At 44.6% G+C, this 22,796-nt stretch overlaps 1 protein-coding gene across 8 annotated transcripts in view; it reads left to right on the top strand.

Moving 5' to 3' along the window:
* Positions 1–22,796, top strand: part of gng7 (guanine nucleotide binding protein (G protein), gamma 7) — a 211,419-nt gene that overhangs the window by 145,567 nt on the left and 43,056 nt on the right. For all 8 annotated transcript variants that reach the window (XM_086004480.1, XM_086004482.1, XM_086004477.1 and 5 more), the window contains one exon: positions 161–231. The gene's annotated coding sequence lies outside the window, so the exon portion shown is untranslated. The remainder of the gene's footprint in view (positions 1–160; positions 232–22,796) is intronic.

Below are 22,796 nucleotides of genomic sequence, written 5' to 3'. Positions count from 1 at the left end.
CTTGTGTCTGTCGCATTTTAAATCTGCAATTCAAATTTTTGCCACACCACAAATGCTTTTATGACTCAAATATCATTTGGATGAAAAGCCGCCTAATTGCAAATCCTATTTAAGTGATTGATGCTAATTTGCTCAAATACCATTTTCATTCATTAACCAGATAAGAAAAAAAACTGCCGATCAGCAAGGTACACAAGCTGACCAAGCAGCTCAAAAAAGACCGCCAGTGTGGTAAGTAAATAGTTTTACAAATATGTTCATTTTTTGTAACGTAATATTTTTTAGCTTGTGGCAGCCTGGTGATTAGCAAATTTGGTTTCTGTTAATCATTTGTCTATTGACATAATGTTAGCCATGTGGTTACCAGGATCGTCCCAATAATTCTGGCGAGACTATCGGTCTGTTCCAAGTGCTTGGCTTCTTTGCTCCTTGAGACATAGAGAGAATTAGAAATATATAGAAGGGTGACAGGAGAAGGAGACCTAAAGCGAGAGAGACTGGAGTCAACGACATACCGAGATATAGCGCAAGAATAAAGGAGATGGGGCGAAAAAATAAAGACCGAATGAGGCACAGAATTACAGTGGGAGATGAGGAAAGAGGCAATCGCAGTAAGAGAGATGCAACTTTTTTTATTTTTGCCTGAGAAGTGTGGGTGATCGAATACTGTCTTAAAATTTACAGCTTCCAAACTTTATTTTGCCCTTTATACACTTTCTCCCAACATGTCATTTGTTCCCCTGCTGAAAGGGTAGGTCTCTGCTAATGCCACTCTGTGGCCAGTTACTAGTTATGGGTGATCCACCCTCTGACTTCTCCTCTCTACGATGAAGTTGACTTGTTCCCTCCTACATTGGCCACGCCTCATTAGAAACCGCGTGCACAGAGTCGCAGGTGCAAACCCAGGTTCTACCGCACCATGTCGCTGAACTGCCAAACTCAGGTTTAGAATTTTATTATTTACCTTGTGAATTCAGCAATATCCTATGGTCTTATACATTTCTCTAATTCTGCTGTACAGTAATCAGTACTGTAAACTTGTAAATCTCTCTGAAGTTATGCATAAGAAAACATACAGATGCTGAATATTCAAAATGGCTCTTAAGCTGTTAATAGTTGGCCTTTGTAAGCTGCCATTGATGTGGTCAATTGATTGATGTGGTGAGTTATGGAATCTATTTTTATGTACCCTTGCAATCCGGATTATGATTCTGTCTCTTCAGCGAATTAGTCACTAATTTTTACATGCTGTCAACAACACAAAAAAAACATGTTTTTCACATTGTGATTGTGTCAACTGTTGAACAGTAAGTAAACTATTTTCTCCTGACATGAATGCAAATGCTCTTAGTTGTTCACCCAATATAGATGTATGCACAAAGAATCAGAGTGGCCAATGTTCTCATCCTTGTCTCATTCCTGTAAAATTCAGCTCAAACTGCTGTGGTTGCCGAGTTGAATAGCTTATTCAGCTATTCAGTGACTTGGGTGAAGCTAAAAATGGAACAAGCTCTTTGTCCTGTGACAAGTACAAAAGAAAGGAAGCAGAGGCCATTAAAACTCCAAATGTCTGCAGTGGTTTCTCTCCGTGGCTCTTGCCAACATTTTCTCGGCGTATAATCGCATACTGATCAAATTAAATCATTTCTCCCATGGTAAATGTGGAAAAAAGAGAGATTGTGTTTAAGAATTTAGGGCCTTCAAGAATACAGTTCTGTATTTGTGAGTTTCTGCTTGCAGGAGACATTTTTATTTTTATCAATCCAATTTTCCTTCCCAGAGGCTGAGCACCTCATTTATACCATTCGTGGTTGCAATCGTGCTCTTTCCACTGACATTTTCGGTTCTAATTATTTGTTTTTCCTTTTATTGCCAATTTTCTTTTAATTTCCGTCAGTAGAGGAGGTGAGTAACAGACTCTTGCAGGCACCAGCAACAAGGAACCACCCCCAAGCAGCCTTTTTCTCGTGTGAATCCTAGGTCGTAAATATTGGTTGTCTATTGAACCGTGTACGACGGCGGCGGCATCACTGCTGAGTTTGATCCTATTCTCACCTAACATTAATGTGCGAACTTTTTAAGCATGTGTTGCTGGATAGTGATCAAGTGAGAATCTTGGCTAATTTTTCCTGTGTCGCAAGAATGCTGAGTCCAATTGCTGTCCACCTGCTGACCTGGCTGATAGCCAACTGAATACGGATTTGGGATCAAAGATTGGACCTTACTGGTCCATATGATTCAGTATAGGAACATAGAAAGAAGAGTAGGCCATTCACCCCCTCAGGCATGTTCCACCATTCAATTAGATCTTGGCTCATCTGTACCTGGACTACATTTTTAAAAATTCATTCATGGGATATGGGCTTCGCTGGCAAAGCCAGCATTTATTGCCCATCCCTAGTTGCCCTTGAGAAGGTAATGGTGAGCCGCTGCATTGAACCGCTGCAGTCCCTGTGGTGATGGTACTCCCACAGTGCTATAGGGGAGGGAGTTCCAGGATTTTGACCGAGAGACAATGAAGGAATGGCGATATACTTCCAAGTCAGGATGGTGTGTGACTAGTAGGGGAACTTAGAGGTGGTGGTGTACCCATGCACCTGCTGCCCTTGTCCTTCTATGTGGTAGAGGTCGCGCGTTTGGAAGGTGCTGCTGAAGAAGCCTTGGTGAGTTGCTGCAGTGCATCTTGTAGATGGTACACACTGCAGCCACGGTACGCCGGTAGTGGAGGGAGTGAATTTTTAAGGTGGTGGATAGGTGCCAATCAAGCAGGCTGCTTGTCTTGGATGGTGTCAAGCTTCTTGTGTTGTTGGAGCGGCACTCATCCAGGCAAGTGGAGAGTACCATCACATTCCTGACTTGTGCCATGTAGATGGTGGAAAGGCTTTGGGGAGTCAGGAGGTGAGACATTCGCCGCAGAATACCCAGCCTTTGACCTGCTCTTGTTGCCACAGTATTTATGTGGCTGGTCCAGTTAAGTTTCTGGTCAGTGGTGACCCACAGGATATGCCGTTGAATGTCAAGGGGTGGTGGTTAGACGCTCGCTTGTTGGAGATAGTCATTGCCTGGCACTTTTGTGGCGCGAATGTTACCTGCCACATATCAGCCCAAGCCTGAATGTCATCCAGGTCTTGCTACATGGGGACATGGACTTTCATTATCTGCGGAGTTGCGAATGGCGCTGAACACTGCAGTCATCAGCGAACATCCCCACTTCTGACATTATGATGGAGGGAAGGTCATTGATGAAGCAGCTGAAGATGGTTGGGCCTACGACACTGCCCTGAGGAACTCCTGCAGCGATGTTCTGGGCTGTGATGATTGACCTCTAACCTCTTCTTAGGCAGTCCCTCGGAACCGAGGATGACTTTTAAAGGGTGGAAGATGCCTGTGCGTGAATTCTTTTAACGTGGGGTGGCCGTTGCACACCAGCTACCACACGGGCTTGACGGAGCAAGGTCTTGGTCCAATGGCAAGGGGATCCAAGACGATTTCTCTATCGATTCCCGGACACACACACACACTCACTCACACTCACACTCACTCACACTCACTCACACTCACTCACACTCACACTCACACACACTCACTCACACTCACTCACTCACACTCACTCTCACTCTCACACTCACACTCACTCACTCACACTCACACTCACACTCACACTCACACTCACACTCACACTCTCACTCACTCACTCGCAGGTCCTCTGCATGCGTTTCGTAGGATGCATTGTGGTCCTCCCGACCTCGCACCTTCCCTGGGCCCCGACCCCGCTGCTGGTCCACGCACCTTCCCTGGGCCCCGACCCCGCTGCTGGTCCACGCTGCGCCACGCCTGGGCCTTGACCTCGCTGTTGCGCTCGTCCTGGCAGCTCCCTAGGGAGCTCCTTTGCCATCCTTGACAGTCCATTGCCATCCTTTGCTCTCTTTCCCCACAGTCTCCACTCTTCTGCTGTTTAAGTTCCCCTGGCTCGAATAGTGGGCGCATTCTTATCCCTAACTGCAAGTTCAAGCTGCATGGTTAAAGTTACCTGAGCCAACTGCCCATCCCCCGACCATGCCTGTTCTTTTCTCTAACCACCACAACCATCTTCCTTTGAGCTAGGTATGACTCCAGCCAGTGGAGAGTTTTCCCGCTGATTCCCATTGACTTCAGTTTTACTAGGTGTGGTAAACCACTGTTATACCTGTCTGTATGTGTATTCCACTAGGTACAGGTCTGGACATGCCTCGGCAGACTCCTCCCACTATTCCAGGTATATAAGTGACTACCTCCCAGTCCCTTAGTATTCTGGACGGGTCGACCATTCGAGACTAGACCTTCATTCTTTAGTTAATAAAAGCCTGGTTGTTACTCGCTTAACCTCAGTCTTTTGAGTAATTGATGGCACATCACTAGGGCTCCTTGATGCCACACTCGGTCAAATGCTGCCTTGATGTCAAGGGCAGTCACTCTCTCCTCACCTCTGGAATTCAGCTCTTTTGTCCATGTTTGGACCAAGGCTGTAATGAGGTCTGAAGCCGAGTGGTCCTGGCGGAACCCAAACTGGGCATCAGTGAGCAGGTTATTGGTGAGTAAGTGCTGCTTGATGGCACTGCCGATGACGCCTTCCATCACTTTGCAATGATTGGGAGTAGACTGATGTGGCGGTAATTAGCCGGATTGCATTTGTCCTGCTTTTTGTGGACAGGACATACCTGGGCAGTTTTCCCCATTAAGAACATAAGAAATAGGAGCAGGAGTAGGCCATTCGGCCCTTCGTGCCTGCTATGCCATTCAATGAGATCATGGCTGATCTGCCTCAATTCCATTCACCGGCGTTATTGCCATATCCCTTGATGTCCTTACTAGTCATAAATCTATCGACTTCTGTTTTGAATATACCCAATGACTGAGCCTCCACAGCCCTCTGGGGTAGAGAATTCCAAAGATTCACCACCCTCTGTGTGAAGAAATTTCTTCTCATCTCAGTCCTGAATGGCCTACCCTTTATTCTGAGGCTGTGGCCCCTGGTTCTAGACTCCCCAACCAAGGGAAACATTCTCCCAGCATCAATCCTATCAAGCCCTGTAATAATTTTGTATGCTTCAATGAGATCCCCCTCATTCTTCTGAATTTAAGAGAATACAGGCCTAGTTTACTCAATCTCTTTTCTCATACAACAGTCCCTCGATCCCAGGAATCAATCTCGTGAACCTTCGTTGCACTCCCTCTAGGGCAAGTATATCCTTCCTTGGGTAAGGAGACCAAAATTGTACACAGTACCCCAGGTGTGGTCTCACCAAGGCCCTATATAATTGGAGTAAGACTTCTTTACTCCTGTACTCAAATCCTCTTGTAATGAAGGCCAGCATACCATTTGCCTTCCTAATGGCTTGCTGCACCTGCACATTCACTTTCAGTGACTCATGTACAAGGACACCCAGGTCCCTTTGAGCATCTGCATTCCCCAATCTTTCATCATTTAGGAAATACTCCGCCTTTCTGTTTTTTCTACCAAAGTGGATAACTTCATATTTATCGATATTATAATCCATCTGCCATGTTCTTGCCCACTCACTGAGCACGTCGAGATCCCCTTGAAGCCTCTTCACATCCTCTTCACAACTGACACTGCCACCTAGCTTTGTGTCATCAGCAAATTTGGAAATGTTACATTTAGTCCCCTCATCCAAATAATTGATATAGATTGTGAATAGCTGGGGCCCAAGCACCGTTCCTTGCGGTACCCCACTAGTCACAGCCTGCCATCATGAAAAAGACCCGTTTATCCCTACTCTGTTTTCTGTCTGTTAGCCAATTTTCTGTCTGTTAACCAATTCTCAATCCATGCTAGTATATTACCCCCAATTCCATGTGCCCTAATTTTGTTCACCAACCTCTTGTGTGGGACCTTATCGAAGGCCTTCTGAAAATCCAAAGACACCACATCTACCGGTTCCCCTTTGTCTACTCCACTAGTTACATCCTCAAAGAGCTCCAATACGTTTGTCAAACAGGATTTCCCTTTCATAAATCCATGTTGACTCTGCCCAATCTGACTATTAGTTTCTAAGTGCCCAGTTATTGCATCCTTTATAATAGATTCCAGCATTTTCCCAACTACTGATGTGAGGCTAACAGGTCTGTAGTTCCCCGTTTTCTCTCTCCCTCCTTTCTTAAATAGCGGGGTTACATTTGCTATCCTCCAATCTGCAGGAACCATTCCAGAATCTATATAACTTTGGAAGATGACAACCAATGCGTCCACTATCCCAATGGCCACCTCTTTCAAAACCCTAGGATGTAGGTCATCCAGTCCTTGGAATTTATCAACTTTTAGTCCCATTAATTTTGCTAGTACTGTTTTTTTACTAATAATTTCTTTAAGTTGCTCATTCTCGCCACACCCTTGGTTTTCTCGTATTTCTGGGAGGTTTTTTGTGTCTTCCTCCGTGAAGACAGAAACAAAGTATTTAATTTCTCTGCCATTTTCTCATTCCCTATTATAAATTCTCCCATCTCTGACTGTAAAGGACCTACATTTACCTTCGCCAGTCTTTTCCTTTTCACATACCTATAGAAGTTTTTACGATCTGTTTTTATATTTTTCGCTAGTTTGTGCTCATATTCCATTTTCCCTTTATCAATTTCTTGGTCCTCCTTTGCTGATTTCTAAAAACATCCCAATCCTCAGGCTGACCGCTTCTCTGAACTTTATAAGCTTCCTCCTTTGACTCAATACTGTAGTAGCTTTAATTTCTTTTGTTAGCCATGGTTGGATCACTTCCTTTTGGGTTTTTATGCCCTAGAGGAATATATGTTTGTTGCAAATTATGCATTATTTCCTTGAATATTAGCCATTGTATGTCCACCTTCAACCTTTTAGTGTAGTCTCCCAATCTACCATGGCCAACTTGTCCCTCATACCCTTGTAGTTTCCTCTGTTTAGATTGAAGACCTTAGTTTCAGATTGGACTACATCACTCTCAAACTTTACCACAAGATTATTGATTAGCCCTTTCTCATTGCACCATATCAGATCCAGAATAGCCTGTTCCCTGGTTGGTTCCTCCACATACTGATCCAGGAAACCATCTTGCAATGCATTCCAAGAATTCGTCCTCCACACCATTAGTGGCAATTTGATTTGCCCAGTCAATATGTAGATTAAAGTCCCCCATGATTACCGTATTGCCTTTGTTACATGCACTTCTAATCTCTTGATTGATACTGTGCCCTACATTACCACTACTGTTTGGTGGCCTATACACAACTCTCACCAATGTTTTCAGCTCTCTGCTGTTTCTTAGCTCCACCCAAACTGATTCCAGTTCTACATCACGATCTGCCAAGCCAAGATCTTTTATCTCTACCGTACCGATCTCATCCCTTATTAACAGCGCTACGCCACCTCCTTTTCTTTTTTGTCTGTCCTTCCTAAATGTTGAGTACCCTGGAACATTCAGTTCCCAGCTTTGGTTACCCTGCAACCATGTCTCTGTAATGGCAATTACATCATACCCATTTACTTCTATTAGTGCCATTAATTCATCCACCTTGTTGCAAATGCTACATGCATTTAGATAAAGTGCCTTCAACTTTGCCTGTTTAATATTTTTCTGCACTTTGACTTTCTTTTCTGTTGGCCTTTGTTCCTGCTCCCTACTAGTTTTGCTGACTACTTTTCTAACTTGCACTTCCAGCTTTGTTTCTGTGGTGTATGTAACCTGTTCCACCTTAAGAGAACTTAAGGCTGTTCCACCTTGAGATGTACTACTTTCTCTGGCTGCTGTATACGTAATATCGGTGGTGACCACCGGTATATAAGTACTGTGTAGTGATATTGTATTTAGTATAGTCCTGACCTCCAACTAGTAAAGACCTGTTGAACTTTATTCTTGTAGTCTGTGTCAGTAATTAATCTTAATACAACTGGAACACACAGACTTAACAGTTTCTCTCCGTTCTGGGCCCACACTTAGGTTCCCAGCCCCCTGACAAACTAGTTTAAATCCTTCCCAACAGCACTAGCAAACCCCCCCGCGAGGATATTGGTCCCGGTTCTGCCGAGGTGTAACCCGTCCAGCTTGTACAGGTCCCACCTTCCCCAGAAGTGGTCCCAATGCCTCAGGAATTTAAATCCCTCCCTCCTACACCATCTCTCCAGCCACATATTCATCTGGTCTATTCTCCTATTTCTGCTCTCGCTAGCACGTGGCACTGGGAGTAATCCTGAGATTACTACCTTTTGAGGTCCTGCTTTTCCATTTATTTCCTAGCTCCCTAAATTCTGCTTGCAGGACCTCGTCCCTCTTTCTACCTATGTCGTTGGTACTGATATGGACCACGACCTCTGGCTGTTCACCCCCCCCTTCAGAATGTCCTGCAGCCGCTCAGTGACATCCTTGACCCTGGCACCAGGGAGGCAACATACCATCCTGTAGTCACGTCTGCGGCCACAGAAACGTCTATCTGTTCCCCTTACGATAGAATCCCCTATCACTATTGCTCTCCCACTCTTTTTCCTCCCCTCCTGTGCAGCTGAGCCACTCATAGTGCCACAGACTTGGCTTTTGCTGCATTCCCCTGAGAAACCATCTCCCCCAGCAGTATCCAAAACGGAAAATCTGTTGGAGAGGGAGATGGACCCAGGGGACTCCTGCACTACCTTCCTAGTTCTTTTACTCTGTCTGGCGGTCACCCATTCCCTTTCTGCCTGTGCACTCTTTACCTGCGGTGTGACCACCTCGTTAAACGTGCTATCCACAAAAATCTCAGCCTCGCGGATGCTCCACAGTGACTCCAGCCACAGCTCCAGCTCCGAAACGCGGATTTCGAGCAGCTGCAGCTGGAGGCACTTCCTGCACACGTGTTCGCCCTGGACACCGAAAGTGTCCTTGACTTCCCACATAGCACAGGAGGAGCACTCTACACTGCCGAGCTGCCCTGCCCTGTCCTACTGTTAATTTACTCCCTTTACTTCCTCTAAATTAAAGAATATTAAATACACTGGGACCTTACTTCACTTTAAACACTACTCACTCTAAACTAGAGACCTTACTTTAACGACTGGACTGTAGAAATACTCACCAGGTCCTACTTACCAATCAGCTCCTTCCCTTGTTGTGACGTCACTTTAGCGGTTTTGCAGTTGTTGTTGTTTGACTGCTCCCGCTCTCGGACTCTTTCCTGGGTGTAAAGTAAGAACCAAATCCTACAGGGTGAAAAGTTAGAGGAAGCAAGGGAGCTCCTCCTAACTCCCTCACTCACCCAACTCTCAGCACTCTGCAAACCACACTCCGTGTAGATCGCACTGCGAAGCCTGTTTTTATAGGCATAGTTTCCCTAATTAACTGACTTCAGCTGCTCTGAATTATCCTCTGCCTTCTCCGTGGCTGCCGACTCCTTTCAGGTCCGCTGTCCTCGGCCTCCCGCGCTCTTTATCCTCTGCCTTCTCCGGGGCTGCCGACTCCTTTCAGGTCTGATAGATGCCAGTGTTATAGCTGTACTGCAACATCTTGGCTAGAGGCGTGGCTAGTTCTGAAACAGAAGTCTTCAGTACGACAGCCGGGACGTTGTTGAGGCCCACAGCATTTGCTGTATCCAGTGCGCTCAGCTGTTTCTTGATATCACGTGGAGTGAATCGAACTGGCTGAAAACTGGCTTCTATGGTGGTGGGGACCTCCGGAGGAGGCTGATATGGATCATCCACTCGGCACTTCTGGCTGAAGATGGTTGCAAACACTTCAGCTTTGTCTTTTGCACTCACGTGCTGGGCTTCACCATCGTTGAGGCTGGTGATATCATGGAGCCTCCTCCTCCAGTTAGTTGTTTAATGGTCCACCACAATTCACGACTGGATGTGGCAGGACTGCAAAGCTTTGATCTGATCTGATTGTTGATTTGTGGGATCGCTTAGCTCTGTCTATAGCATGCTGCTTCTGGTTTTTAGCATGCATGTAGTCCTGTGTTGCAGCTTCCCCAGGTTGGCACCACAGTTTTAGGTATGCCTGCTGCTCCTGGCATGCTCTTCTACACTCCTTATTGAACCAGGGTTGGTCGCCTGGCTTGATGGTAATGGTAGAGTGAGGGATATGCTGGGCCATGAGTTACAGATTGTGGTGGAATACCATTCTGCTGCTGCTGCTGCTGATAGCCCACAGGGCCTCATGAATGCCCAGTTTTGAGCTGCTAGATCTGTTCTGAATCTATCCCATTTAGCACAGTGGTAGTGCCACGCAACACGATGGAGGATGTCCTCAGTGTGAAGATGAGACTTCGTCTCCACAATGACTGTGCAGTGGTCACTGCTACCAATGCTGTCATGGACAGATGCATCTGCGACAGGTAGATTGGTGAGAACGAGGTCAAGTAAGTTTTTTTTCCTCATGTTGGTTCTCTCACCACCTGTTGCAGGCCCAGACTGGCAGCTATGTCCTTCAGGACTCGGCCAGCTCTGTCAGTAGTGGTGCTACTGAGCCACTCTTAGTGGTGGACATTGAAGTCCCCCACCCAGAGTACATTCTGTGCCCTTGCTACTCTCAGTGCCTCTTCCAAGTGGTGTTCAACATGGAGGAGTGCTGATTCATCAGCTGAGGGAAGGCGGTAGGTGGTAATCAGCAGGCGGTTTCCTTGCCCATGCTTGACCTGAAGCCATGAGACGTCATGGGGTCCAGAGTCAGGGCCACTCCTTCCTGACTATATACCACTGTCTCGCCACCCCTGGTGTGACGGGACCTACCCAGACATGGTGATAGGGGAGTCTGGGACATTGGCTGAAAGGTATAATTCTGAGAGTATGACTATGTCAGGCTGTTGCTTGACTAGTCTGTGGGACAGCTCTCCCAATTTTGGCGCAAGTACCTAGATGTTGGTGAGGAGGACTTTGCAGGGTCGACTGGGCTGGGTGTGCCGTTGTCGTGTCCATAGCCGAGGTCGATGCCGGACGGTCTGTCCGGTTTTTTTATTCTTGTGTTTCGTAACAGTTTGTTACAACTGAATGGCTTGCTAGACCATTTCAGAGGGCAGTTAAGAGTCAACCACATTGCTGTGGATCTGGAGTCACATAGAGGCCAGACCGGGTAAGGACGGCAGATTTCCTTCCCTAAAAGGACATTAGTGAACCAGATGGGTTTTTACAACAATCTGATAGTTTCATGGTCACCATTACTGATACTAACTTTTTATTCCAGATTTATTTAATTAACTGAATTTAAATTCCCCAGCTGCCGTGATGGGATTTGAACTCGCGTCTCCGAATCATTAGTCCAGGCATCTGGATTACTAGTCCAGTAACATAACCACTATGCTACCATTCCCCATTACCTGCCTTTGATTCATATCCCTTGATACCCTTAACTAATTTTTAAAAATCTGTCAATCTCAGTCTTGAAAATGTCAATTGACTCAGCATCCACAGCCTTTTGGAGGAGAGAATACCAGATTTCCACTATCCTTTGTGTGAAAAGGGCTTCCTGATGTCACTCCTGAATGACCAGCTCTAATTTTGAGAATGGATCTTGATGTGGCTCACTTGTTCTGGATTCCACCACCAGAGGAAATAACTTCTCTGTATCTACTCTTGAATCCTCAATTAGATCACTACACAACCTTTTAACCTTAAGGGAATACAAGCCAAGTTTATCCAACCTGTCATTATTTAACCCTTTAAGTCCACACTGTCCATTTACCCACAAAACTATCGGGGAAGCTTTATGGAACATTCCTTGTGAATTTGGTGCCCCAGAATTCTAATATTGTCCTTGAAGTTGCCCCTTCACATTTAGCATCCCAGCTGTACCATGAGCAAGGGAGCCTTTACAGAGTCGCTTTGGAGAGGCCTAGCAGCAAGTCTTTAGCCTGCATTCTCATGGGAATGTGGATGGCTTTGAAGAAATGTAGAGGAAAAAATTGAATAATTTTTGAATTTGAATAAACTAAATATTTAATTTAATTGGATACAGAAATACTATTATTTCAGTATTAATAGTTACGGTTGTGCTCGGCATGCATGTTAACTCTGAAGAGTTCTTGAAAGCAGTTGCTCAGCTTTTCTGTTCAAAGGTTTGAACCTTACTGTATTGTCATCTTAAATTACATAAAAATGCAGTACTTTTTAAGCTTTAAATTTGATGTCATGAAAATGCAAGTGTGAACTCTTTGCAGATTTAATTTCTTTTTCCGCTTATAAGGTACCACAAGCTAGATGTTAAGAATGTCCCAATGGAATGCAAGAATGAATAGATTATTGGTGTAATTAGAATGTAAACAGTCTTAAAGTATATATAGAGCATTCTCTGAATCCTGTCAGAGGAATGGATGAGTATTGATGAGTCTTGCCACACCCCAGTAATAATGCAGTCATTGCCAGTACAGCCCTGAAGTTATTCAGAACAGGGTGGAAACCGGGCTTAAAATAAATTCATCAAAGCTTTTAGTACCACAGCACAGAAAGAAAAAATTATATTTTCATAGCACTTTTCACCTCAGGACGTCCCAAAGTGCTTCACGACCAATGAAGTACTTTTGAAGTGTAGTCAATGTTGTAATGTAGGGAAATGCGGCAACCAATTTGCAAACGGAAAATTCCTACAAAAAATAATGAGATAAATGGCCAGATATCTGTTTGTGATGTTTGTTGAGGGCTAAATGAAATCCATGACACCGGGATAACTCCCCTGCTGTTCTCTGAATAGTGCTATGAGATCACCAACTGAGTGGCATCTCCTCTGAAGTGTCAGCATAGATTATGTGCTCAAGTCTCCGGAGTGGGGCTTGAGCCCACAACCTTCTGAATGAACAAAAGCACATTCACCTGCTTACACTTGCATACCATGTTACACGTGTTGCTAAAATGCAGTAAATGTGAACCTACTTTTCCGAAGATGGTGACTGTTGATGGGGTGCAGTGCCCCAGCCACCAACCACTATCTTTCCCAAGTAGCCATTCTTCCTGTGTAAGCCTAAATAATTTGTTGGTGGAATATTCGACTATAGATGCATCTAATCGAAGCCTGATGCTATCCTTGCCTGATTTTCCACACATACGTACTTTCCAGCCAGGGCCATTTGACACAGGAACTTTCACTACATTACGAGCACTGGCCTAATATAGCAAACCTCCAACTGTCTTGGCTGAGATCAGCTAACCCAACCCAGACTAGGACTAAGCCTGGGCCTTTCTCCAGGTTGGTTTGGCTGGATCTTCAAGTCACCCCCTTCTCCTAATTGTAACAGGCTCTCGGTGCAAATGCAGGGACACCAGTGAATGGTATGGGGAGGAGGGTGAATATATTGAGGTAACAGCTGCTAAAGGGCTGCTGCATGCCATTAAAGGGGATGGGATTTTGTTGTTGCTGCAATGAGGTACTATTTTCCTGAAAATAGTGGATTGAAGCACATGTGCAAGAAGTTCATGTATAAGGAGGAGTGCAAAGGTGAACATTCCTGTTCAGAACTCTTCGCCTGATGCACCCTCTGGAAGGTAGCAGCTTGTGCAAGCACCTTGTTTGTCCTTTTTTCCTGCCCATCCTGTTGTGCTGAAATCTTGTAAATACTTTAATTGCAACTGGATTTCTGGTGAATAAGTGGACAATAGTTAGCTACTTTAGATTTAACAAACATTATGCACTGTCAAGAGAACTAAAAAACACATCAAAATCCCAACAAAAATTAATAAAGCCTTGTATTAAAAATGTGCTGCAAAACAAAAAGACCAGCAAGCCTCAGATGGGCGAAGGGAGTATCCATCTTAATCCTCCCCTAAGTAAATGGAAAGTCATGTTAAGCTTAATTGAAATGCATTAGAATTAAATAAAGTCTGGCTGTTTTTTGGTGACCACTAGGCTTGTCTAAAACACCTGCAAGAAAATCATGCTCAGCTGCAAGTGACCAAATCTTGTATTCTAGCAAGATTTTCCAGTTTCCCAGCACTGTTCCAAGGCCTCCAAGAGGAAAATCTACCCCGGTATCCCAGCACACAGTTTGTGCCTTCAGGATGAAATAAAAACAAACAAACTAACAAATGTCTACCACACACTTACCCACCCTCCCAACCTCCTTTTTCAAGAAGAGACAAACTCAGAAGAAAAACTAAATTATAACTTCTGTCATATAATTTAATTCAGAGTTAATCATTTACATTGTAATCGAGTTCAGTGTTCCACCTACTGCAAATAATCCTATGCTCCCTCGAGCTTTAAAGCTGGCTGAAAGTGACTCATGAAAGTTGGTAACTAATAGTCGCAGAAACCTTGTTGAGGTGAAAGCTGGAATGTGAACCGAAAGACAATCGCGTGCCTGAGAGATATTTTCAGTAGGCAGTGACGAGGTTTGTTTTCATTCCATAGTCATCTTTTCTGCCCTCCAGGTACTTTGACTGTTTTAATTACATGCCCATTTATTGGATTTGTAGAAAGTGGAATAAGTCCCAACAAAATCCCAGGTAAAATTAATATCCATTTCTTTTTAACAAGGACAAAAACAGTACAACATGAAACCTAAATGCTTTGACATTTTGGATGTGTTACAGTGAAGCTGTGCTTATTCTGTACAATAATGTTGCCCCTATCAAGGTAAAAGTACAGTAGTTTTGCATTTGCGTTCAATATGCTTTCTGCTGACAGCTGTATTTCCTAGTGGGTAAAGGCACCACCTGGGTAGTATTAATCCATACAGACACTAAGGTCCCAGATTCTGTATTGCGTTAGCTGACCTCAGCAGTTGGACTGGATCAGGCAGGGGGGAAACCCTCCAGGGTCCCTGTCCCTGATTACTATCCTCAGACCCCTGCTGGAAAGTGGGATACCCTATGGTCAATCATAGAATCATACAAGTTTACGGCACAGAAGGAGGCCATTCAGCCCATTGTGTTTGTGCTGGCCAAAAAAAGAGCTCCCCAGCCTAATCCCACTTTCCAGCTCTTGGTCCATAGCATTATAGGTTACAGCGCTTCAAGGGCATATCCAAGTACTTTTTAAATGCGATGAGGGTTTCTGCCTCTACCACCCTTTCAGGCAGAGAGTTCCAGACCCCCACCACCCTCTGGGTGAAAAGATTTCTCCTCCACTCCCGTCTAATCCTACTACCAATTACTTTAAACCTATGCCCCCTGGTTATTGACACCTCTGCTAGGGGAAATAGGTCCTTCCTATCCATTCTATCTAGGCCCCTCATAATTTTAAACACCTCAATTAAATCTCCCCTTAGCCTCAGCAGACATATAGCCTGCTGATGTTTACATTTGAAGAGTGGCCATATATGAGGTTCCAGAGGGTAACTGGTATCTGCGAAATGGTACCCTAATAAGAGGCACTACTTTTGGATACAGAAAGGAAGCAAACTGACTTGGAAAAGTAATCAAAACAATAAATTTAGATCATATGTTACAGTTAAATAGAGACTTTGCAGTAATCAACATTTAATATATTGAATGTACATGGGACAAATCAGGAAAAGATGGGGTGGAGAATTCAACACATGGTAATGGCACTTCATCATTGATTTTACTGCCAAGTTGCACTGACATGCATCAGATCAGTGCTAGTGTGGAAAGCAATCCTGCAGCAGGTCTGCTTTACACCAGCACAACTTCAAAGTGCACAAATGAACCTGAATATAATGCAGTTTAGAGATCAGATTGAGGCCGAGTTTGCTTAAGTTGAATCTAAACACAATGTTGCTATGGCATTAAGCTTCGAGAGTCATCTGTTTTTATTTAAGGGTAATATTACACTGTTCTCCCCAGTCTATATGTAAATTGCTGACAGGAAGGCAAATGAATGACTTGATCTAGGTCTATTCCAATGGCACTGTAAACTGGCCACTGCAACGCTGATTTTATACTTGCTGTTGCTTAGGTTGGATCCAAGAGATCAGAGTCAGTGAGCCAAATCCCAGCATTTACACTTCTAGATCCAATCCCCATCCTCCAGTAGCAGAATTGTAGAACCAGTTTTTCTTTGACCTACAAATAAGGATAAAAGGGCCAGATTTAGTAGTGTAAATGCTGACACGCACAGACCAGTCTCGCAGAATCCAACCTTAAATAGTTCGTGTAAAATGGTTTACGGTGTGCAATAGTGGATGTGAGAGGCAACTCTCTAATTTCCCTCTGCCCGTGTGGGACTTGCACTTATTGTCTTAAAGTAACATAGCTGAGTTTGAGAATTTAGCACCCTGTCTTTAACCACAAATAGTTGAGTAAGAACATTGCAAGATTGTTTGTCCATAGGCATTATTTTTTCACTTCCCTCCATTGAATAATCATCTAACCTGCACTCCTCTGCTGTCCCCTATACCAACCGCGTGGCCAAGGCGAGGAACTCGCCCTGTAGAGGATCATGGTCTCAAGGCCAAACGATAACTCCCTGGGACGGCATGCTAACCTGTCACACTGCCCTCGAGTTCGGAGAACACCACACTGCATGATTGCACCAATAGCATTTTATTTTTGCTTTGTTTAACCTTTTTAAACCCAGAAACATTGTCTAATATGAAATAGATGACAACCTGTAAGATTAAAGCAGCAAAGTACTGATGGAGAAGGGGGAGCGAAGCATTTTCCACCCCTAGCCACAGATATACTATGCTACAATGCTCCATGTCAATGGCAAAGTAATGTTTGTATACCCTGCCAATCTGTACAGAGCTTGCTCATTTCAGTTAGCAGGGATATTACAGTTGGTCTCGATGCCCTCCGGGTGAGGGAACAAATATTGCCCAGGGTTTCTGCTCTGATCGGTATCTAGCAACTCCTGCTGGAAAATGCACTTGTGGATGCAATCGGACTCGATGATGTCCTCTACAGTCAGATAATCTAATCGCACGAGCCTAGACCGTGACTGTTGGCAGAGGGATACTGGAGAGCTGTGGAGCCATATCCCAGCAAGAGTTGCTGCCTTCGAGAGAAGGCGGGGAGAAAGTTTCTATAGTTCCAGATCAAATACCGTTGCTTTACTTGCATCTGGGCCAAGAAAATTCAAACTTCTGCCCACTGTGTTTGGCCCTTTATAACATAGTCCCCTTTAGCAGTACGATGATCTCTAATAATGCTGATGCTGTGTCAATGGGAAACTACAAAGCTTCCCCCAAAAACAACATAACTAACCGGTTACGGTAAAAGCTGGAAATCTGAAATAAAAATAGAAAATTCTAGAAGCATGTTGATCAGAGTCCGAAAGAGAAAAGTTAACATTTCAGAACCTGATGCGTGCCACCCAAAACATTTACCTTTCCCTCTTAAGATGCTGACTGACCACCTATAGATTTCCAGCATGCACTATTTTTAGTTCATTCACAGGTTGTGGGTGTCACCAGCATTTATTGCCCATCCCTAATTTTCCTTGAAGGTGGTGGTGAGCCAGCTTCTTGAACTGCTGCAGTCAGTGTGGTGAAGGTACTCCCACAGTGCTGTTAGGGAGGGAGTTACTTTGCCGTAGCGGTTTGGTACAACTGAGTGGCTTACTGGCCAATGTTCCCTCTAATTATTTTTTTGTGTGTGCAGTCCTTTTAAATTTACTGCACGGTATTCTTTCCAGCGGAACAGTTGGTGAGCGGCCGGTGCAGGGCTTCCTGATTGCGCGCCCACGCACCTTAGGGGGAACGTTGGTTAAGAGTCGACCACATTAGTCTGAAGTCACATAAAAAAGAGCAAACCAAGCACTAGGGTTTATTTCTAGAGGGATAGAATTGAAAAGAAGAAAGTTATGCTAAACTTGTTTCGAACCTTGGTTAGACCACACTTAGAGTACTGTGCACAATCCTGGTCGCCATATTATAAGAACATAAGAAATAGGAGCAGGAGTAGGCCAATCGGCCCCTCGAGCCCGCTCCGCCATTCAATAAGATCATGGCTGATCTGATCCTAACCTCAAATCTACTTCCACTCTCCATCCCACCTGAACCCATGTGATCTCCCGGGAGAGGCGAAAAACCAGATAAAAACCCAATGGCCAATTTGGGAGAAAAAATCTGGGAAATTCCTCTCTCTCCCATCTAGGCGATCGAAACTCGTCCAGGAGATCACTCTGTCCCTGTATTTCCTGCAGTACTTACCTTTAAAAAGGATATAGAGGCACTGAAGAGGGTGCAGAGAAGATTTACAAGGATGATACCAGAAATGCGAGGGTACACCTATCAGGAAAGGATGAACAGGCTGGGTCTCCTTTCGCTTGAAAAGAGAAGGCTGAGGGGTGACCTGATAGAGGTCTTTAAAATTATGAAAGGTTTTGATATTGTAGACACAGAGGCCTGGATTTTGCCAGCCCTGGGAAGGCAGGTTTGGAGACGGGACTGCCAGGAAAATGGGGGTGGGTGCCATCTTGCCAGGCGGCAGGTAGCCGACCCGCACCAGGTCCCGCCTCCTCGAAGCGGGAAGGGGATTAATGCCAATTAACTGCCTGTTGACAGGTAGTTAACAGGCAGTTTTTTGGCTAAGCCCTGAAGTGTGGACTTCCCGACGGCTCCGAACCTCGCCAGGGTCAGCGAGGCGGGCCGTCGGTCTGCGGGGGTCGGAGGGGCCGAGATGTCTGGTGTGCAGGTGAGTAATGGGTGCATGTGTGCAGAGGTAAGTGTGTGAGGTGTGTGTAAAGTGTTTTAATAAGTTTTTACTTACCTTCTTCCGCCCCCAACCCACCTCCATGCCAGTTTCAAAGGAGGCGGGTACCCGACCCGCACTGGGACCCACCTCCCCGAGGCGGGAAGGGATTAGTGCCAATTAACTGCCTGTTAACAGGCAGTTTTTAGCCTAATCCCTATTTTCATTCTTGAAGTGTGGGATTCCTGACGGCTCCAAACCACACCAAGTTAGCGAGGCGGGCTGAAGGGCTTGGAGGGGTCGAGATGTCCGGTGTTCAGGTGAGTGATGGGTGCATGAGTACAGAGGTAAGTACGTTTGGTGTGTTTAAAGCAGTTTTACTTACCTTTACAGGCTTCCTCCCTTCAGGTCTCGGGAGTCCCTCAGCTCACTGGCACAGAAAGCAGAATGGCCGCTGAACTGTCAAAAGCTGCAGCATTCTGCTTTCTGGTCAGGAAGGCTTTCTAATTGAATCTTGAGTAAAGACACAACTTAGAAGACAGATTGTCAGTGATTGACAGCTTCACAGATGACATTTCATCTGTCAAAAGCTCTTGACAGATGAAACCGCATTCGCTGACGTCACCTGTAACTGGCTTTCCCTTAATTGGCCTGCTGAGCCCGCTGGGCAGGCTTAACGAGGTCAATCAAGGGAAAATAGCGTGGGTTGGCCACAAGTCGATGGAGGCGGGACTAAAACCCAACAAGTGGGAGTCCCGCCTCCAAAAGCTCGCCATTGACAAAATCCAGCCCTGAGTGTTTCCACTTGTGGGGAAGAGCAAAACTAGAGGCCATCAATATAAGATAGTCACCAAGAAATCAAATAAGTAATTCAGAAGAAACTTCTTTACCCAGAGAGTGGTGAGGATGTGGAACTCGCTACCACAGGGAGTGGTTGAGGTGAATTGTATAGGTGCATTTAAGGGGCGGTTAGATAAGCATATGAGGGAGAAGGGAATAGAGGGTTACGCTGATAGATTTAGATGAGGAAAGACGCGAGGGGGCTCGAGTGGAGCATAAACGCCGGCATGGACTGGTTGAGCCGAATGACCTGTTTCTGTGCTGTGTATCCTATGTAATCCTATTAATTATAGGCCAGCCTGGGTAAGGATGGCAGATTTCCTTCCCTAAAGGACATTAGTGAACCAGATGGGTTTTTACGGCAATCTGGCAGTTACATGGTCACCATTACTGATACTAGCTTTGTAGTCCAGAATTATTTAAGTAACTGAATTTAAATTCTACAGCGGCCATGGTGGGATTTGGTTCAGGCCTCTGGAATACCAGTCCAGTAACATAACCACTGTGCAACCATTCCCTTGTAATAAAGTTAGATTGATAGAATTTTGTTGCAGGTTTTTCCCCTTCCTCTTTATTCATGAAAATATTCTCCCTCTTCCCCGGCCCCCCCCCCCCCCTCTTCTGCCAAGACTTAAGACTTTTGACTCCTTGCTTCTTGCACCAGTGCTCTCCAATCCCTTGCCTAAATAACTATTCTTCATGCCTGAGCCTAGACAGAGTCAGCAAGCTGTTTGACCATACAAAATCTCCACTGGCATTTACTCCAGAATCAGTACAATGAGATTGTTTATAGTCAATTAAGTCTGGAGTGAACACTGTGTGTGCAGTCTGTCTGACAATATGGGATACATTTTCAGCTTGTGCATTCCTGGTGTGGAACTCCATCCTCAAGCTGTATTGGGAATTCGCCTATCAGTAGAAAAAACTTTTCACAACCTCCGTACATTTTAAACCACTTCACAACCAATCAAGTACTTCTGAAGTGCAGTCACTGGTACTCTGAAGACAGGTACCTGCTGACACAGTCCCCTCAACATGAAATGTAATGTAGGGAAATGTTGAAATGGATGAACAGTTGTACCTTGCACGCAATTTCCCCACGTGTGTTCTGGCTGGCACGGCTGTGCACTGGAAGTGCGCAAGTAGAAAATTTACTTTAATTTTTCAGTAATAACTTTCTCCTAACTCTTAACCTTTTTATGGGGATTTCCCCCCTACCTTTCTGAAGTAATTGTCTGTTAGGTGGAGTATGGTTCTATAGGCATTATTTGTCCTCTACTACCTCACCCAAGTGGCCATTATTCATATGTGAGCCTTTATGGTGAATGTTGGTGTTCGAGCTGAGCCCAATTCTGTCTTCCTGCAACGTTCACCCACGCACACTTTTAACAAGGATTACTGGATAGCTATTGAGTAGAAGCACCACCAGTTTTCCTCTCCCTAACTAAGATGCACTAATGCAGTTATAGTGCTAAATTAGCACAGATTGGTGTTTGAACTTGGGACCTTAGTGAGTTGTATGACTCGAGCTCAGTTGCTAGAACTTGTAGAGCATGATCTGCACAGTAAGCGGCCATATCAAAATATACTTAGTGGACTTTTTTTTTTAAAAAGACCAAGTGTTCCTTGGGCCAGTTAATGCACAGCATATGGCAGTAATATCATGATACAATGTCATGAGTTTCTATTCGTGTTTGCTAACTGGCCTTTATGTCACAAGTAGTCTATGCAGGTACAGAATGGCAGCCCTTTGCAATGCATTGAGGACTAACTGCACGTTGCAAAGCTAAATATGGAAGAGCAATATAATTAGCTTACTATCTCCAGGCAACAATACAAATGCAGCTTCAGTGAGTCACTAGGTAAGCTCATTGAGCCATTGGGGATGTCTGTTCTTCTTAATCATATTACTGTTGCAGAGATGGATATCAGATTGTTTCTAGCTGGTAATATTCATTTTCAGGTGACTTTATTGTACTTAATTCCCATGTTCCCTTGTAAAGCCTAGAGGCAGTGCACGCAGTCCAGACTGACTGGTGCTATAGATGTGCTGCCATTGAGATCATTTGACTTTAATTTCAATGTTAAAATGCAGGTTAGTAGACTGATAATTTGGGCTTGACATCCCTGATGTTGAGGGGACTGTCAGGTACTTGTCTTCAGAGTACCAGTCGAAATGCAGCTTGATTTGTAATGCCATTGCTACCCTGTAAAATACCACAAGTACTTATTGCTTCGCTGACCCGGTTCAGGATATGGAGACATTTTCAGGCAAAGCCTGCACTTCAATCATCCCTGTCATTGTGCCCTAGAGAATTGATTCCAGAATCACCCTCTTTACCTTCAAATCGCTACATGAACTTGTACCAACTTATCTAAAAGGTTTTCTCCATTTGTACACTCACATACACACCCTCCAATTCTCTGACACCGACTTACTCTCCACTCTCTCATTGGCGGCTGCTCTTTCAGTTTTATACTCCATCTATCCTCTGGAACTCCCTCACTTCCACTTTCCCATATTTCTCACTGCTTTCACCCTCCCCCACTGCTGCCCCCCGCCCCCCCCCCCCCCCCCCCCCCAAAAACTCATTCTGTCTCCTGTCTCCCTTCAGCTTGGTGTTCACTTTTTTTTTCCCTCTGCCTTGGAAAGCATTCGAAGATGTTTGTGTAAGAAGGGCAGTACAGAAACCTAAGTTGTCAATGCTGTTTGTGTAGCACTTCATACCATTTGTTGAAGTATAGACCATTGAACAGTTTTTTGATAAATTACTGAGATGTGCAGACTAGGATCACTCTGCTTAGTCACTAGAGCTACCTCCTATGACAACTTTAAAACATTTTGCCAAATCGTTGTAAAGGGTATTCTCTTCAGATTTCTGGCCTCAGGCACCCCGATGGTTCATTTGGAAAAGAAGTGTGTAATTGAGCCATGCACACCAGAAGGTCCTAGGCTCAATTTTTGATCTGCGTTTCAGTTAATGGATCTTAGCCTGGACAACAGTAGGGGTGTCCTAGCACTGCTGTCTTAGGGAGGGGAATAGTGACTAGGGTTTCTGTTCTTCAAATACTACCTCTGCTGGAAGTACCTGTGTGTTAATGCTGGACGAGGATGGGATTGAGCTCAGTTGTATTCCCGGTGATCAAACAACCTGTCAATACTGTTAACTATCATAGATTATTAATGGCCAATTGGTGAAGTACTGGAGGTTGACTGGTATCAAATCGTACCTTAGCAAAGAATCAACTCCTTTAGGAGAGCAGTGAAGAAAAGAGAGTTTTTTTTTTAAATCGTGTGTGGTCTCTAACATTTTTGTACATCAAAATCAGATGTATGTAAATAACTTTGAACGAATTTGGGCATATGACCTCTTGCATAATAGTGCAGACCTATTGCAATGTGACTGGAAAAAATGCCCAGATCTAGACAATTTAGACT

The sequence above is a fragment of the Somniosus microcephalus genome, chromosome 13, assembly GCF_052327205.1.
Source record: "Somniosus microcephalus isolate GS21.2 chromosome 13, FLI_Smic_1.0, whole genome shotgun sequence".
In the NCBI taxonomy this organism is placed as follows: domain Eukaryota; kingdom Metazoa; phylum Chordata; class Chondrichthyes; order Squaliformes; family Somniosidae; genus Somniosus; species Somniosus microcephalus.
Note: the sequence above shows the minus strand (reverse complement) of the source record. Positions and strands in the feature narration are given on the sequence as shown.